Consider the following 11205-nt stretch of genomic DNA (forward strand, 5'->3'; position numbering starts at 1 on the left):
CTGGTCTGCTCATTTCTAACAATTGGAAATACGCAACCCACTCTCCCCTATGCAATTATAACTCATTTGAATCTCATGTGATCACTATAACAGCTCCTGTAAAACTCCAGGTTGTGTCAAGCGACAGCTGAAAACTCATCTCTTTCGAAGCTACTTGACTTCAACATCATCATTATAAAAAATAAATAAATAAATAAATAAATATTTCTCTCTCTTTATTTATTCCTTCTCTTTCTAGCTTGTACTTATTTGAACAATGTCTAGAAAGTTGGTATTACAAGCACTTCCTGTATCTGTTTGCCTCTTTAAGAAGAATCGCTTTATGTATCCCCAAATTGTAAGTCGCTTTGGATAAAAGCGTCTGCAAAATGACTAAATGTAAATGTAAAGTAATGTTATAATTGTGATGTAAACTCACAAGAAAAAAAAGTCAGAATTGTTAAGATAAAAAGTTGCATTTTTCTTTTTATTCAGAGTCTACATACTACCCTACCCCTAGAAACTAACAAAATAAACTATTAAAAAACAGATTTACTTCTCAACCTTTCTCTTCTAGCAAAATGCACAAAAATATTGAGGATACTTTTGTTTGCTAGACTGTATAAAAATGTATACAATATGCATTAAAATGCACTCTACAATAATGTCTCTTCTAACTACTAAAGTAACAAATCATAGTTCACATCTGTGACAAACTAATGGCTATTTAAAACACAAAACATTTGATATGTCATGCCACAGCATCCTGTTTCAATATAGGAAGTGTCACAGGGAAGAAAACTGCATTCGTCAAACAATGTCATTCTTGCTAATTATATCATTCTTGGCATTCAATTTATGCATTTTGTGTCTATGTAACATGACAAAATTAGATCGCAAATGTGTGATTGTCATCCACCCATCAGTCCATTAGGAATTTTTCAAATGTACCCATGATCATTTTTTTTATTGTGTTTTAAGTTCCATAAATGCCCTTTAAAGGGGTCATATGATGCGATTTTTTCCTTTTCTTTAGTGTGTTATGTAGCTGTTTGTGCATGTATAAGATCTGCAGAGTTACAAAGCTCAAAGTCTCCCACAAAAGGATTTATTCTATCTAAAAGTGAAGGCTGATCCAGACCGGGCGCTCAAACACGCCCCCACATGTCTACGTCATGATGTGGAAATATTTGCGTAAAGCCGCCCAAATGTTCATGCAAAGAAAGAAGGCGTGGCTTCAGGAACCGCAGTAGTGTTGATGCAGCCATGTCAGGGAGACGCTGTGTGTTTGTGCGAAAGCAAAAGTACTTTATTTGGCCTTCCGGAAGTAGATGCAATGAGGAATCATTGGTTAAGATTTATTTACAACAGAACAGCACAACCCAGATGTTCGAATTTGTGCAACGCATTTTATGGACGACAGTTTTGTGAACCTAGAAGAGTAGCCTACAAGGCTGGCTGTGCAAAGGCTATTTCTAAAAAAAAATGGGTCAATTCCAAATTTGCTATAACAATCTGGCGCTTATTCTGAATCAGCTACTGTAAGTATGTTTTCTTAATAGTTTAAGTATTTGCTATTGACTGTTCAAATGCGGAGTTTTGTGCCTAGAGTATAGCGTCGTGTGTGTGTGTGTGCATGCGTGAGAGAGAGACAGGGTCACATCACAGTGGAGTCAGCTTTCTTAATCGTGGCTTGTGTACTGCAAATACATACCAGCATCACCACTGTGTCTGTCACGTGACTCTGTTCCCCTTTCGGGCTTGAACTGATGGTAAAACTAAGCACATTATGGACCGTCTTTACATTTATGTTGAAAGCTGAATCTCGCGATTATAGAAAGGGGCGTTACTTAGAGGTCTGCTACCCGACCCAGAGCACGACGGGTCCCGAAATACTTTCGGGTTTCGGGTCAGGTTCGGGTTAATGTTTAATGAATAGCTTCGGGTTCGGGTCGGGCTCGGGTTTATAGCTAAACTAAAACTATATGCAGTCTATGCTGCTTTCATATACGCACGCACACATTATTCCACACGACAACGACAACACAGCATGGAAACTTTTATTAGTAAAATAGCTTCGACAGGCTACTGACACGCAACGTTATATTTCTCTGCAATGAGGGGGTAAATTCGCTGTTTTTGAAGTAACTAAGCCTCATTGCTTGTAGAGAGAGACGCGCAGACGCAGGTTCACACGGGTCAGACGATCTCGGGTACGGGCCGGGTTCGGACTTCAATTTAAAGCCCGTGCAGACCTCTAGAGGAACTACAATAATGTACAGTATTTGAAAAATAATGTGTTTTTGAACATTAAAGCATGTCAGCATATTCTGTTACACCAAATACACAAAATAATGATCTTTAAAATAGCATCATATGACCCCTTTAAAATTAAATACAACAGAGAGATCATTTTGTGGAAAGCAGAGTTTTGTTTCATAAAAAAGTTGGAGTAGAATATCTTGTTGAACACAGATTTTGATATACCTGTACATGGATGTTGATGATACATCTGTACTTTTCTTCTCATTTGCTTGTGTACATATTGTAAATATATATAGTTTAAAATGTCACAGAAATGCATTTGATGCATGTGAGTTCGTATTCCTGACTGAAAACAGTGGTGAGGTTATATGATTAAAAAGTGTATTCTATAAGCACAAATATCAGTTATATTATTCTGACATACATATGCATGTTTCCAGTAATTAGGACACTCTGAAAATCTTCAATGATCTAGTCTAAAGTATTTCAATGTGCAATATATTGAGAAAAAAGCCCTTGAATAAAACATAAGAGCTGAAGGTAATTTCAGTTGATTCAAATTTTGTATAGTTGTATATCCATTTTATTTCAGTAAAGTCAACATGAAACCCATTTTACTGCTTTAAGATAAGTGAAACAGAATATTTAACCCAATTTAGGCAATACTAGATTTTTATCTATTGGGAATTCATTGAATCATTAATAGTGGGCATTGCATGTCAAAAGCTGTTGGAGAGAAGAGGTTGAAAAATACATGTCATCAGCCAGGAAAGTTGTTTCATTTTGATGAAAGATTACATAGATTCTTTCTTTGGAATAACGTGCACCAAATGTGCATAATAAAATCAGGAGCATCTACATGTGTTTACTTAAACAGTCCATTTTGATTTCACATTGATTTTAAACCATTTTTAAACACTTCCTGCCTGTTTTCAACAAGAAACACTGACAGTCTTTCGAACTGCATTTAGGGGCCTTTTGCTTGCACCAGTTACTATAAATCACAGTTACTCTCATCAAGTGTAAAAAAAAAGTGATAAAATTCCTTAATCCTGAGCAATGGAAAACTCTGGGAAAAACTCTATGTGGCCTGTTGAGCTTTATAGGAAACAACCAAAATAACATCTGTGCAATATATTACAATTGTGATATGTGCAACACATCTGAGCGAAAGGTTAGCGTGTACATCCTCATGTTGATATATCCATTTATTTTTGTCAGTTTCCCCATGATACCATGCCATATTTTATGACAAAAACAACAGGTTGTCCAAACTTTTTCTGACATATTAAAAAAGTGAAATCTTGTTTGCATTTGAATTCCTCCTGATTAGATTTAGATTAGACTTAGAAAAGAGTTCCTAAAGAAAGGTCTCGTCATACGTCTCTTCTGATTTAGGAGGCTCACTGGATTGAGAGTCAGGTATTAACATCTTGAAACGGTCACTAGGATCCCTTGTTACAGCCTCACAGGACGGCGGAGAGCATGCTAAGTACGGTGGCCCCTTCTCGGGATCGTAGTGCTCTTTAATCATAGACGCTATGAGTCCTTCCCGCTCCAGAGCGCAGTCCTCTTCCGACCAGGGTGCGTTTTGGTTTATGTGCCTGTACAGGTAAGAAGCCTGCTTCATTTGCCGTCTAACCAGGTGCCGCCTGTAGGCACGCTGGATCAGGGATGCCGAAATCTCCTCCTGCTTGCGCCGCAGTGTAGTGGTGATGGGCTCGTGGGAGATCTTGGAAGGGTTCGTCATCATGAACTTCTCCTCCATTTGCTGCTTCAAAGCATCCATTTCTCCAGTCTCCCCGAGGACCCGCTTAGTGAAGGCGAACAGGATGTCCAAGCAGTGGATCCTGTCACCGCTGACCATGGGTAGATCCATGTTGATGAGTTTGATTCTGTTGGGTTTGGCGATCCTCAGAGGTTCGGAAAGGTTGTTGGCAAAACTCGAGAGTTTGGAGTACTCGATGAAGTGTGTGGCCTCAACGTCAAACTTCTCCCATACCTCATAGAACATCTCAAAGTTATCCTCGCTCAGAGGTTCAGTGCTCTCCTCGGTGGCCACGCTGAAGTTTTCCAGAATGATGGCTATGTACATGTTGACCACGATCAAGAAGGAAATGATGATGTAACTGACGAAGAAAGTGATCCCTACCGAGGGGTTGCCACAGTTGCCCTTAGTGTTGGTTCCGGTGTTGATGTAACTCGAGCTGCATTCTTCCGGAGAGTTGTTGAGAATGGGATCCAGTAGGTTATCCCAACCGGCCGATGTGGTGATCTGGAAAAGGCAGATCATACTGTTCCCGAAGGTTTCAAAGTTGAACATGTCGTCAATCCCGCCCTGCTTCTTTACGTAGGCGAAGTTTGCCATGCCAAAAATGGCATAGATGAACATGACCAGGAAGAGCAGGAGGCCGATGTTGAACAACGCCGGCAGCGACATCATTAAGGCAAAAAGTAACGTCCTTATTCCTTTAGCTGCTCGTATTAGTCTGAGAACTCGTCCTATTCTTGCCAACCGGATCACTCGAAACAGAGTTGGGGACACAAAGTATTTTTCTATTATGTCAGCAAGGACAATTCCTATGAGGAAGGACAAATTAAAACCAGATATCAACACATAGAAGGTGGACTCATGAAGAAAATCTGTTGAAGAATTGAGAAATGGCACTATGAACATCTCAGATCACAACAACCCAGTTGAAAAGACAAGCCGGTGTTTCTGCAATGTTTCTTAACTAACTTAACCAAACCAGCAATCCTTCTTTGGCTTCACCATAATGGTGACCAGATGGATCAGTACCAAAGAGCTAAACAGTATAAACCAAGTTGGTCTTTTCAGCATGGAAGTATCTTGAATCAGCAACACACGTACCACTTACCAGACTGGAATGTCGTGCACTTACCAACGATGGACAGAATCACGACTACAAAGTCAAATATGTTCCAACTAATGGTGAAGAAATAACAGCGGAGGGCAAATATCTTGATGAGGCATTCAGTGGTAAAGATGACAATGAAGGCCAGGTTGATGTTATTGAGGATGGTCTCCATGCGAGCAGATTGTTCATCGGTCTCGACCATCATAGTTATCATGTTGAGAATAATGAGCATCATGATGGTAATGTCAAAGGCTTGCTTGGACACCAAGTCGAAGAAGAATCCTTGTAAAATGTTCTAGATGGAAATGTGTTTATTAAATTAGAAAGGGAAATCGGTATGAGAAAATTTAAGGATTTTTAAAGTTGCAACAATGTTGCAAATCATAATCTCACCACTGGTCTTGGAATTGGCTTCTGTGGCTTTTTCGAACCAAGTTTCTTCATTGCGTTGTAGTACTTTTTCTGCTCTTCGGTCATGAATATATCCTGGCAACCTTCAGTACAAAGAACAACCAGCTGCTATTATTTTCATGGAACAGATTAAATGTAAACTAATGCTTCTGGAAAAGAAGTCAATCTTAAACACCTATCATTCTTTTCTGCTGATTGAAGTTATCGATGATGACACCAATGAACAGATTTAAGGTAAAGAAGGATCCGAAGATGATGAAAATTACAAAGTAGAGGTACATGTAGAGGTTTATCTCTTTGACGGGCTGCTCCTCAACCTGACAAACAAGAACAATTTAATACTTAGAGGACTCACAAAGATGGTTTTCCACAGATTGTCTACACTTCTAAAAATGAAGGTTCTTCAACGGTTCTTTGCAGCACCTTAGGTGAACCCTGTTCTTATCAAGAAAGATTTTTCTAGCATTGGGTAATTGAGTTACTAATTGGTTCTTTGAAAGATAGAAAAGGTTAAAATTCTAGGTTCTTCAAATGGTTTTCTTGGCAAAGGATAGATGGTTTTCTAAAGAACCCTCTTTTAATTGAAACAATTATTTTTAAGACTAGTTTAAGACTAAATGAGGATGGAAGAATTATATGTATAGTTTGTAGTCTATAGTTAGATTCTTATTTTGTGAATTAGAGGTTTATCTCTTTGATGGGCTGCTCCTCAACCTGACAAACAAGAACAATATAATACTTAGAGGACTCACAAAGATGGTTTTCCACAGATTGTCTACACTTCTAAAATGAAGGTTCTTCAACGGTTCTTTGCAGCACCTTAGGTGAACCCTGTTCTTATCAAGAAAGATTTTTCTAGCATTGGGTAATTGAGTTACTAATTGGTTCTTTGAAAGATAGAAAAGGTTAAAATTCTAGGTTCTTCAAATGGTTTTCTTGGCAAAGGATAGATGGTTTTCTAAAGAACCCTCTTTTAATTGAAACAATTATTTTTAAGACTAGTTTAAGACTAAATGAGGATGGAAGAATTATATGTATAGTTTGTAGTCTATAGTTAGATTCTTATTTTGTGAATTTGGTTGCAAGTCATTCATTTTAGTCATGAAAAGAACATGCTTACTCCACGGGAATCGACGGCGGCATATATGATTTCCATCCAGCCTTTGAATGTTGCCTGCAAAACAAAATACAAATGCTTTAATGCTTCAATGTATTCAAATATATGTTCTGCTTCTAGGTGAGCACATTTTTTTCCATGCCTGACCATAGCGAAACGTGGCTTTTTAGTCTGAGGTAATTATGCATTTAAGTTTCATACCTTCTGTAAATACAAAGAGTTGTGACTCACCAAGAGTCAGCATGAACACTATTAAGATAGTCCATTTTTGGATGTTGTTGCCATGGTTCCAGAAATTATAACCTGTGGTGATTGAGAGACTGTTCCTAGAGGTAAATGATAGGTTAAATCCCTGCAATGAGTTGCAGGCCCCTGAAGAACTCTGGTTGCTTGGCTACCTTAACAAATATGAGGGATGATTCTACAGCACAGTCACTAAAAGTCCTTCTTGGACTGAAATGTTCAAGATGGCAAGAATTCAGAATTGGCTCCCTTTCCACTAATGAGTATGAATTGGAATTCGAATGGAACAAGATCAGAAGTGGCAATATATTCCTCCTGGAATTTATTTCCAGGGTTTTTTTTTTTCCTTTGCAAGGGCAATTTTTATAATTTTCTTATTAAATGTATCTGCTGTCTTTTAAGTTAAATACTTAAATGTAACCAATAACTTCAATACATTTCACTTTAATTGCGACAGCCATAATATATTTAGTTTAATTGTGAGGGGGCATTTTTTGCTCTTTTCTCTTGAATTTGGGGAGCATTTTTGCCCCATGCCCCTTTTAATTGAAAAATTTATAAAAAAACGTTATACTGAATATCAAATTTATATTGATATTTATAAAAATATTGACATGTAAAAATAAGTTGTACAAATGTTTCTACCCCATATGCTTTGTGTATGATATGTGAATGAGTAATTCATACAAAAAAAAAAAAATGTGAATGTATTTAAAACTATACTTACAGCAGCCTTAAATTTTAATTCATTTTGTGTTCCGGTCATTTTTATTTTTATTTGCTTTTCCAAAATTTGATAATTTTTGTTGCATAAACAAGTTTATAAATGTTTTTTTCCCCACAAAATCTGTAATTTTCTGTGGCTGTTTGGATGTAGAAAAACAGAAAATATCTGGTTCATGTTTGCATTTTCATTTGTCACTGGCCATAATTGTAACCGTGAAATGATTATTAGGCATTAAATAACATCTTCATTATCGATCAGTGCATGTGCAATTGAAAAGCATCATATTTTGTGAGAAAGTGTGACATGCTTGAGCAAAATCGGCACTATTCTTGGAATCAGTACCCAAAATTAGTAAGAAAAAAGTATTGAATTTCATTCACCAAATATGATGCAGGGCGGCATAATCTGATTGAATTCCCTAAAAACTTGTTATAATGAGTATCACTTTTACAATATATTTTGAGTTGAGAAGACAGCATCTTACCCGCATTCCTTCAAATCTAGACAGGGCCCTCAGAGGCCTCAGAGCTCTGAGAGTCCTCAAAGATTTAATGGCCCCAAAGTCTGAGTAGCCCAGAGAGTTAGCGACCAAGCTAATCAAAGAAACCTGCAATAGGAGAAAACATAAGAACTGTTTGATAAAATACTTCATATTAATAAAACACCTCTCTGAATGGCTTTTTATATTAAATAGACTAAAATATGTAACTTGATGCAATTTATTTATTTATGCGTTTTTGGGACATTCTATAGGAACACATTTATTGGGACATATAAATCAGATCAGTTTAACAAATCAGTTTAAAACCACAATCGGTTTCCACTCTATTCTACAGTCAAAGTAGACAGACAGTGTAGAACAGAATGGGTTTCTGCTGTATGGCAGGTTGTGGCCACAGGAACAGTAGCAATTCGATTGATGGGCCAATGAGGTGAAATGAAGGCAAAACATGGACAAGTATGCACAATGCATATACCCACATACTCAACTATATATGCATAATCAATATGCATATATATAAAATAGAGTGAGGTTTTATAAAGAATTTGGGTTTTTCTTTAAAATCATTTCTTATGATCAGATTCTTTTTTATTAATGTGATTTTCATCAGTCCAAACCGTGTTCTGAATTCCCAATTGTTTCATAGATTAGATTCCATTTATGGATTATTAAATGTAGTCCCAAGAATTGTCAGTTCTTTATATATATATATATATATATATAAATAAAAAAAAATATTTTCTTGCAGTTTTCCTTGACACTGCAATATATCAATATAATCCAATTAAACAGTTCAGAAAATCTGTTTTATCATATTGCTGTTGTACATAGTTTATAAAATCAATAAGCCACATCAGTGTCCGTTTTACTCTCTTTTTTTCATGATTAACGGAGATTTAGACACTCTGCTTGGCATGATTTGTGCTAAAATCACTAATGAATGGCCTTCACTGCAACAGATTCTTTATTTTTCCAGTTTTCTAGCCAGAAAAGTCCTCATTTTAAACCAAATAAATTTTACTTTCATGACCCTGTATTCTAACAAAATATACTATTATAGTAAATAATATACTAAATCAGATAAAGTATATAACATAGTATAGAACTAGTCAAAAAATTAGAATAATTCAGATTTTTTTCATATTTTTGAACGTAGTCTTTTATGCTCATCATGGCTACATTTATTTGATGAAAAAACTGGTGTGAAAAACATTTATATTGTGAAATATTATTACAATTTAAAATAACTGTTTCCTATAGAAAAAGTAGAATTATTTCTGTTTATTATGAATGTTGCAAAACAGTTATGCTGCTTCATATTTTTGTGCAAATTGCTACATTTTCTTTTTCAGGATTCTCTGATGAATAGAAAGTTCAAAAGAACAGCATTTATTTGAAAATAAATCTTTTGTAACATCATAAATGTCTTTACTGTCAATTTAATGCGTCATTGCTCAATAAAAGTATACATTTCTTTTTTTTTAAATGTTACTGACCCCAAATTTTTCACGTTTTTGACAAAAAATATGAAGCAGCACAACTCTTTTCAACATTGATAATAATCAGAAATGTTTCTTGAGCAGCAAATCAGGATATTAGAATGATTTCTGAAGATCATGTGACACTGAAGACTGGAGTAATGATGCTGAAAATTCAGCTTTGATCACAGGAATAAATTACATTTTAAAATATGTTTAAAATGTTAAAACTAAGCATATTACTGTTTTACTGCATTTTCGAACAAATTAAATGCAGCCTTGGTGAGCATAACAGACGTCTTTCAAAAACATGGGAAAATCGTGATTATTCCAAACTCGGGATCCGGTATTCTTCTACTCACATCCACAATCAGGAAGTCCAGCCAGCACCAGTAGTTAGTGAAGTATTTCTTAAAGCCATACGCGATCCACTTCAGAAACATCTCCAGCACGAAGATGTAGCTGAACACCTTATCAGCATATTCCAACACCACCTTCACCACCTTCCGCTGTTCAATGTAAATGTCTTCAAATGCCTGACCCAAGAAGAATATCATAACACAATAAGACCCAGGAAACTTGATACTTGATTATGATGAATCTACTTCCACATTTAATCACAGGGACAAATTTGATGCATAAATAACATTAATCTTTGATTTCTAAAATGTAAACAAATTTCACTGTTCACTGCTCAGTTTAGTTCCTCACCAGAGCTCCACTGCTGAGGAGGATCATGAAGATGATGAAGGTCTCAAACCAGCTGTGCTCCACAATCTGATAGCACGTCTTCCTCAGCCTCCACCACGCTTGACCCAGACCTCTCGTCGTGTTGATGTTACAACACTCACAGCGCTGCATACAGACTGGAGAGATCCAAAGAGATTAGTTCGATCAGCTCCTCCCAAAAAAACATGATGCAGTACATAAAAGTGGAAGCAATGGCCTTCCGTTTCATTATTTGCTTACACTCAGGGAAACACTCTTCTGGATCCATGCCATCATCTGCCATCTCAGAATATTCCTCCTCATCTTCCCCAGGCTTCCTCAAGTCCACAGTACTTCCTTCAGAGAGGCTGACTTCCTGTTGAACAAGACAGCAAAGCTTGCATTGAGTTTTAAATAAAAAATTTACTTCAGAACTATCACTGGTAATACATTTACTGATAGAAGTCACCAAGGCTTCATTTATTTGATAAAAAATACAGTAAAAATAATAATATTGTGAAATATTTTTACAATTTAAAATAGCACTTTTCTATTTTAAAGGGGTCCTATTATGCTTTTTCACTTTTTCAACTTTAGTTAGTCTGTAATGTCGCTGTTTGAGCATAAAAAAGATCTGCAAAGTTACAAAGTTCAAAGTACACTTTTATTCTTGTGATGCAAAGCTGAATTTTCAGCAGCCTCGTATTAACTAGTACTGAATCTGTTAATTCGATAATTTGGGTGTTAACTGCACAAATATTGGTGTATATTTGCACATACAGTGCCTTGCGAAAGTATTCATACCCCTTCATTTTTTTTCAAGTTTTGTTATGTTGCTGCCTTATGTTAAACTGCTTTAAATTACTTTTTTTCCACATCAATCTACACTCCATACA

At 36.2% G+C, this 11205-nt stretch overlaps 1 pseudogene; it reads right to left on the bottom strand.

Annotated features, from left to right (window-relative positions):
- Positions 1-3200: 3200 nt before the first annotated feature.
- LOC107696800 (sodium channel protein type 4 subunit alpha-like) overlaps positions 3201-11205 on the bottom strand; it is a 51616-nt pseudogene continuing 43611 nt past the window's right edge.

This window comes from Sinocyclocheilus anshuiensis, unplaced genomic scaffold (genome assembly GCF_001515605.1).
Source record: "Sinocyclocheilus anshuiensis isolate Anshui unplaced genomic scaffold, SAMN03320099.WGS_v1.1 scaffold1368, whole genome shotgun sequence".
NCBI lineage: Eukaryota > Metazoa > Chordata > Actinopteri > Cypriniformes > Cyprinidae > Sinocyclocheilus > Sinocyclocheilus anshuiensis.